The sequence below is a fragment of the Adiantum capillus-veneris genome, chromosome 1 (genome assembly GCF_014529385.1).
Source record: "Adiantum capillus-veneris isolate H3 chromosome 1, ASM1452938v2, whole genome shotgun sequence".
Classification (NCBI taxonomy): domain Eukaryota; kingdom Viridiplantae; phylum Streptophyta; class Polypodiopsida; order Polypodiales; family Pteridaceae; genus Adiantum; species Adiantum capillus-veneris.
Window position 1 is genome coordinate 180,379,553 of NC_140931.1, and position 9,038 is coordinate 180,388,590.

Sequence of the window (9,038 nt, forward strand, 5' to 3'; positions counted from 1 at the left end):
GCCACCAAGGATGTCTGCACAAGCATGGTTAGAGTAGAAGGAGATGTGCAATGACGGATTGCCTCCAGGGATGAAGAGACTATCTCTATGGTACGAGTTACCATACTGGCCCCGACTCATGATCAATCACTTGCTCGATCCAATGCACATATTCAAGAATGTGGGTAATCTACTATGGGACCATATGACCGGTAAGAAAGATACTTTGGGAGCCAGAGTTGACCTTAGAAATGTGGATCGTATGGATCAATATTGGCCGCAAACAGCGTCTGATGGATCGATAAAACTCCCTAAAGCACCATGGATTTTCACAGGAGCCCAAGAACGCAAAGTAAAAGAGACCATTCGATCTTTGCGGACCCCCACTGGCGTAATGCACTCGCTCCGAACGTGTTTTACTAAAGAAGGAAAGCTTACCGGTTTGAAGTCACACGATTGGCATAAAATGTGTCAGGTACGTTCATAGTGGACTTTAATATCATTGCATAAAATGTGGACTTCTTTATCATTGTTGCACATACTTTACAGTTTATTTTACCAGTTGCCATTGAGGGATGTTTGTCTCTCGACATCCGTAACACAATCTACAAACTTGCAAAGCTGGTGCAATGGATCTCACAAAAGGAGATCAACGTAGACTCCATACCATTCGCCAAACTAAATGCTGCGGAGCTTGTGTGCATGTTTGAGAAACATTTTCCTACTACCATGCTAACCATTCAGGTGCATCTTCTTGTTCACATAGTTGATGAGGTGGAAATAGCTGGCACAGTTCATTCCAGATGGATGTTCTTCTTAGAACGTTTCATGAAAAGGCACGTCCGGAGGGTAGCATGGCGTCAAAAGGCACGTCCGGAGGGTAGCATGGCAGAAGGTTTGTTGGTATCAGAGTCCCTAGTGTACATTGGAGAGTGGCTAGACGGATTTGATAAAGCCCGGGACACGCTATGGCGAACCATAGATGATGAGCGCATATCTGGGATTGTCATGTGCAATCTCGGTGTTGAGAAGAAGATGACGGAAGATCTAGAGGCTAAAATCAACCGATTTTGCATGCTTCACAATCCAGTGATGCAAAAGAGGATTTCACAATATGAGGATGCAAAGCAAGAGCGACAGAGGGCACGAATCGAGTGGAAACGGGGAAGACGACCACCGATGCACTATCCTACGGGTTTGGAGAGCCTACCAACATTCATGAGCTTAAGATGGTTGCACAACCAATTGAAAATCGCACAACAATGCGGTGACGAAGTGACTGAGGAAGAGTGGGAGTACTCTCGGGGTTGCGCGAACAAGGTAAGTTTGCAATGTACGACTAGCTAGTGACTTTATTTCTAAACGTTTGAACGGCCACTCATAATCTTTGTTCGTTGTAGTATAAGTCATACACAGCAGCATGGTGTAAAGGTCAACATTTTAGGGTGGAACGGATCGACAAAAAGCGTTTTACTCAAGATTGTGGAATCATGGCAAAATTTGAACAGTCTAGTCGACGACGTTCCTCTGATGCAGATCCTGTGGTGGCGGAACTCACTTACTTCGGCACGCTACAAGAGATTTTGAGGATCGATTACAGAGGATTTTTTGTCGACTTGTTCGACGTGCAATGGTTCAAGATAATCATGGAGGGTCGCAACGCTACTGTGCGTAGAGGAGAGTCTGGTTTTCTTGAGGTGGATTCTACTAAGAAATGGACTGACCTAAGAGACACTTTCGTACTACCCGAGCATTGTGAACAAGTAAGTATGTAAATAGTTAACATCCCCCTTTTACAAGTTATGTGCTTGAAAGCTCTCATGTAAGTTATGTGGATCTGGCAGGTAATATTTCATCCTACAAAGTCTACATCAAACTAGTGGTACGTCATAGAGGTAGCCCCTTGTAGTGTAAGGACGTATGAAGGCTACCATGTGCCAATCACAACGGCATCAATGGAGGAGATCAGAGAAGATGCTCAATCAGAAGCCGCTGTGGTGGTGCCAGACGAGCATCAAGATGCTACTACTCTATATGGGATGCATGCAGAGGAGCTACAAAATGAAACAAAGGATATGTGTTTAAACGGAGAGCTCTATATAGATATAGGAAGTTATGCTGAGTTATGCGAGGATGAGAGAGAGATCTCTTAAAGCCACAAATATTGTATTTGAACAATTTTGCTCCGTGTTGTAAAAGCTCTGGCTCTCTAAGTACCTTCCATGGTGTATAACGCTCTTTTCTACTCGCGCTCACATCTTTTGATTGAAAATTCTGAGTTTTTGACTTGCCTCTTCTATCACTCAATTCATTGCGTCATTGTATTTATATGCGTCATTACGTCATTGTATTTAATGGTCTTTGCGTCATTGTCTACTCTATTCATTCAATATTAAGTTTAAATATTCGTGTGTTTAATGCAGGTATGGATGATGAGGAGTTTCTTTCTTCTTTGTCACCGCAGCAGAGGCAGTGGTACGTGGAGCGTCATCGCTCTGGCGCATCATCGCGCGTTCCTACTCCATCCGCATCTCCCTCTCTGTCGGAGCATTCGGCGCGCTCCGAAGCTTCGGTGTCGACGAGACGATCTTCACACTCGTCTAGACACCGGCGCTCTAGTGGTGGCGGTGGCGGTTGTTGTGGGGATTCCACCGCCGATGCCTCCACACCGCCTCGTGTTCGACGAGGCTCTTTACCCTCCCCTTCTTTGCCCGCCCCCACACCAGCCACAGCATCACCATCTACGCCAGGTTTTGCGCGGCTGACTGTTCCTAGCAACTACACACCTCTACCTACTCCGCCAGGAGCCACCCCACTCGACACTCCTCGCTTCGGGGCCCAGACGCCGGTGGAGACACCTGACGTCCATACCCCCATCGACACACCGCTAGAGACCCCTGCCGGGACACCCAGGTTCACGCGTCACCGGCTAGAGGGCTTGCCTTACTCCGTCGACTTCAGCGGCGGCATCATCATGGATGATGACGGCAAGAAGGTGATCTCTCGCATGCGTGGTCTTTGCTCTCAGCTGTTTAGACACTACATACTAAACAAATGGAGTGAAGTACCAAGTGATTTAAAATCCAGAGTCATCAGCATACTTCATGATGAGTTTCCCGTTCCAACACGGGATCAGCACTTCAATGAAGACCTGATGAAGATTCGAATGCGCGAATACTGCAAACACAAGCGTTCCGAAGTGCAAAAAGCAATCAAGCATGGGTGGAACAGGCCAGATTGGCTGGCCAAAGAAGATTGGAAGAATGCGAAGAAAGCAGCACGTGAGAATCCCGACAAGTGAAAGCAGCAAAAGGATGCAGCCAGAGCGCGAGTAGGGGCAGGGAGCTCGCACCACTTGGGGAGCGGTGGATGGGCATCATTTGAGGCCAATTTTGTAAGTGTTTTCGCATTGCTCTTTATGTTCGATAGTTTAGGGTTTATGAGTTTTTTAATTCTAACATAATGAAATCTTTGTATGTTTTGACAGTGGTCGATGACAGGACGTGATCCCACACCGTACGAGCGCGAGTACGCAGGCAGGAAGGGCTTAAACGCCCTGATGGACATTCTCAGTTCTCACGGCGGCATGGTTAGTATTAGGGTTTACTCTTTTCTATTTTTTGTATTGTTTTATAAATGTTGTTATATGTTTATACTTACTAAAAGCTGTCTTATTGTCTTTTTTTACAGAATCCGACAGATACGCCGCTTGGACGCGATGAGACGTCTGACTAGATGACGTCAGTTTAGCCGTAGCTAGATAGCATTAGTTTAGGGTTTCTCATAGCTTATGTATCATGAGACAGATTTTATACGTCTTTTTGAACCATGTATATTATTACATTTGTCACCGTAGTTCATTTTGCCAATCAATTCTTTATGCCTATGATGTTGTACAATTGTCATTATTACATTTGCCAATCAATTCATTTTGCCTATGATGTGTACAATTGTCAATTTTACGCTTGTCAATTTTGCAAACAATGCGTCTTGTGGGTGACTATTTTGGGTCTATTATCTACCCTTGCACTTTTTTTAAAAAGTGAATCAAGTACAATATGGTTGATGGGTGGCAGGGCATTCAATGCCCTGTCACCAAAAAAATTTTCTCTCGGGCGTCGCTATTTATGGCTCTGTAGCGTCGCTATGAGCGTCGCTATAGACTTCTGTGTAAACGTCGCTATGAGCGGCGCTATGAGCGTCTCTATATAGCGACGCATATAGCGACGCTCTCGTAGCGACGCTATTAGTGACGGTTTTAGCGACGCAGGGGGTTATAAAAACCCAGTGTATTTCCGTCGCTAACAGCGTCACAAGAGCACACAACCTCTTGTAGTGTCCTGTTAAAATTTTAAATGTTTTGACAATTAAAAAATCAATTTCTTTAAGGTGCATCCCGTGAGAGTGTTTCCATCCAATTATAAGTCACTGATCCCGAGGTGTCTTCTCTTAAAAAACACCATACCACGTGTGAATGGGACACCATGTTAAAAACCCTATGTAGGTTTTTTGGTTCACTACAAGAGGTCACTTAAATTTTGGCGCCAAATTACCAGCGTCAATGACGGGCGTCGGTATATGTATAGGTAATTATGGAGAGAGATGAAGTTTTTAAAAATTATCATGTTTAAATTTTTGACGCCTGTTTCGATGTGTCTTTCGACGCTTTTACGAATGCACTTTTCGATGCCTATACGAATGTCCTTTCCGACGTTTGCACTGATACCTGTACCGGCGGACCCTGCAAAAACACAAACCCACGGGTATTTCCCTGCGCATTTCTCTTCTTCTTGTGCCTTTTCTCTTGCTCTCTTCCTCCTCACCTCTTACAGATCTGGTGCAAAACAGGTTGTCGGAGCTAATTTTTCTCGTGGAGTACTTCATAGCACTAAGGTGAGATTGTTTTCAAATTTACTTGTAGGTTTAGGGTTTCGGGTTTAACATGGTGTGTGTGTGTGTGTGTGTGTGTGTGTGTTTGCAGGTTTGAGAATGTTTACAACACCTTGAATGTTTACAACACCTTTTCTTGCTCAAATAGGTCCCATGTGAGTGCTTGAATTTTTAATGCATATGTAAAATTTATTTAAATTAATCTATATATTGATAAAAGAAAATTTCATGCTTTAAACTTTCAATGCTTTAAAAGAGATTATGGTTTGTGTTGTGAAATTTCATTTTGAATTATGAAAAAAATTTGTTTGGGTTTATGAAAAAATCTTGTTTTGAAGAAATTTCGTTTTGAATTATGTCGTTTTTGAAATTATGTGATTGATGAGGTTTAGGTTTTAGGTTTTGGTTAGGTTTAGTTTAGGTTATAGGTTATAGGTTAGGTTAGGATATATATAGATTATATGTTAAGTTTTAAGTTAGTTATACGTTAGGTTACGTTACGTTAGGTTAGGTTAGCTTATAGGACACGTTAGCTTATACACGTTAATTATGTTAGGTTAGCTTATAGGTTAGGTTCTAAGTTAGGTTTAAATTAAATGTTAAATTAAGTTATAAGTTAGGTTATAGGTTATAGGATATGTTAGCTAGATTATAGGTCAGAGTTTAGGCAAGAAGTTAGGTTATAGGTTATATTAAGTTAGGTTAGAGATTGTACGTAAAATGTTAGGTTAGGTTATATGTTAAGTTAACTCATGTTTACGTTATAGATGGACGTTGTGTTCGAATAGTTAGAACTTATGTACTTTTATGTTAATTTAAACACTTATCGATGAAACGTCCAAACACGACCATCTACCAGTGTTTAAATTAACATAAAAAACCATAACCCTCTAACCCTATTAGCATATTGAAATGGCCAAGCGCTACACTAATTAGATTTGGAGCGACCAAATCAAAAGTTACCAAACCTAAGCGGATTTACATAGCCTACCCTAACGCTCCAAATATAGCAATGTATTAGCGGCCAAAACAAAAGTCGTTAATCTAAAGCTAATAACTCTTAGAAGCAGCTACCCCTAAGCAGAATAAATGACCAAATGATACCCTAATATGTTTTAGAGCGCTTTACCTTAGCGGCTTTACATAGTGTGTCCTAACTGTCCGAACACGGTGCACCATCTATTAGCGGCCAAACCAGAATCTATAGAATCCTAAACATCTAGCCCTAAGTAGATTGAAATGGAAAAACGCTATATTAATCCAATTTGGAGTGGCCAAACTAGGTAACTTTACGTAGCGTACCCTAACACTCCAAAATACGACCGTCTATTAGCGGCTAATAAACCAACACTAGTCCTAAGACGCTAACCCTAGCTGGCTAGCCCTAAGAGGATTGAAATGGCTAATTGCTATCATAATCCAATTTGGAGCATCTTGGACCCAAGCGGCTTTACACACCATACCATAATTTCTAATTGTCCGAACACAACGTCCATCTATTAGCGGCCAAAAGAAGATGACTTGTGTACTTCTAAAAACGCAAACGGACTTATATTAGGTTAGGTTATACGTTATGTTATAGGTTAGGTTTAGGTTATAGGTTAGGTTATGTTATGCTAGGTTAGGTTAGGTTAGATTATAGGTTAGGTTAGGGCTAGCGACAAATAGTAGAAAAAATGCAAACGGACTTCGAAGATGACTCGTGTAATTCAAAAAACGCAAACGGACTTCGGTTAGGTTAGCATATAGGTTAGGTTTAGGTTTAGGTTATAGATTATGTTAGGTTAGGTTAGGTTAGGTTTAGGTTATACCAAGCCCAAATTAGTAAGAAGCTTTTTAGCGGCTGTCCGGGTAGGGGACATGTGATTCCCTTCTGGTAAGATTATATTTGCTCATTGAGCAACCTGTCGTTACATGAACAAGTCAGCCCCTTGATCACATTATTGAACTGTAATTTACACTTTATCATGCTTAGGATACAATATATTTACTTGAAAAGATTTGTGACTGAGGCGTCATACCAACCGTAGACAGATTGCAAATTAAGCATTACCAACGCGGTACGGAGAACTGAGTTTTTTGCACCAGTGTAAAGCGGCATGTGTGCAAGACTTTGCATCATCTCGCCCTCTTTATCGTTGCTATCCTGCCGTCAATATGAACGGGATGACTGAGGTTGGTCCAAAATATTGCGTTCAATGTTGTCGTCTTCTATGTTTTCAATGATGGGATACATGTCAAAGAACGCGTCCAACATCTGCTCCATCTCTACTTTTGAAATGCCACATCAGGTATTGGTTGGGAGGACTCAGTCGATGGCTGCTCGTTTAAAAATCATCTTCTCTAGGATGAAGTTGGAGCAATATCTACTTGTAGAGTTTGACCTTTAGTCTCTAGACCATGAGATCAATAATGCAGGTCTTGTAGTTGCTCTATCAGAAAGAGACCGTGATTGCGCATGTGTTGATCGCGGGTTTTTCATTTTCAAAAGATCTGATGCTTGCAATGCACACAAGGACACGCCTTCCTATTGTCCATACTTTATCTACCAATGATGCAACAAATAATTAAAACACTCTAGTTGTTATAACTACACACTACTAAGTACATGACAATACATGACAACCTCACATTCTCTAGCCAGGCCCGATCCCTGCACACCTCGTGAGGTCTAGAGGTGCACGGAGATTATGACCACATGGTAATAATCTCGTCTTTATTGGTCAATGACTATATATTAAGGTTCTTGAAGTCTATGTACACTTTTGAAGTCCGATTGCGTTTTTTCAACTATTTGCTGCTAGCTCTAACAACCTCAGATTCTCTAGCCAGGCTCGATCCCCGCACACCTCAATCTAGAGGTGCACGGAGATTAGGACCACAGGGTAATAATCTCGTCTTTATTGCTCAATGACTATATATTAAGGTTCTTGAAGTCTGTGTGCACTTTTGAAGTTTGATTGCGTTTTTTCAACTATTTGATGCTAGCTCGAGCTCTAACAACCTCACATTCTCTAGCCATGTCCAATCCCCGAACACCTCGGTCTAGAGGTGCACGGAGATTAGGACCATAGGGTCAATGACTATATATTAGTGTTTTTGAAGTTTGTGTGTGCATAACCTAACCTATAACCTAACCTATAACCTAACTATAACCTAACCTATAACCTAACATATAACCAAACCTATAACGTCACTTATAACAAAACCTAACCGAAGTGTGTTTGAGTTTTTTGAAGTACACGAGTCATTTTTGAAGTCCGTTTGTGTTTTTCCTACTATTTGATGTTAGCTCTAACCTAAATTATAATCTAACCTAACCTATAACCTAAACCTAACTTAAACTAACGTAACCTAACCTATTACCTAACCTAACCGAAGTCCGTTTGCATTTTTAGAAGTACACGAGTCATCTTTGAAGTCCATTTGCGGTTTTTCTACTATTCATTTTCCGCTAGCTCTAACCTAACCTATAATCTCACCTAAACACAAATTTGTACAGTTGATCTTACCAAGTGCCATAAATGGTTGTTTGACAGATGACATGTGAAGAACAATCGACAAAATCAATGAGTTGGTACGCTAGATTAGTTCAAAAGAGATAAGAGAAGACAACATCGATGCAGCACGCTTAAATGCTATTGAAGCAGTGTGCATGGTGGAGAAGTACTTTCCACCAAACATTCTTACCATCCAAATGCATGTACTTGTGCATGTGGTCGATGAAGTTACAGTTGCTGGGGTGGTCCATAGCAGGTGGATATTCTTCTTGGAGAGGTTTATGAAGACTTTAAAGGGGTTTGTTCGTCAAAGGGCTTGCCTCGATGGTAGCATGGCCAAAGGATGGCTTGTACAAGAGTCTCTTGTCCTCATTAGTGAATTTTTGGTCTCAATTGATCCAGAGATGCCCCGAATGTGGACTACTGAGGTCAAAGTCAAGGTGACAAGGAACGAGCACAGGGACAACGCATCGTTAGGAAGATGGAGATCACAATGCGAGAAAAGGTTATGAGATTTTTCCTTCTCAACTCAGACATCATGCAAAAGTGGCTAGAGAGGTACGAAGGGGAAAAGCAACAACACTTAACTGATCGCCTACAATTCAAGCACAATCGTGCCACTAGAAATCTTCCTTTTCTAGATCATCTACAAAAATTGCATGACTTTCC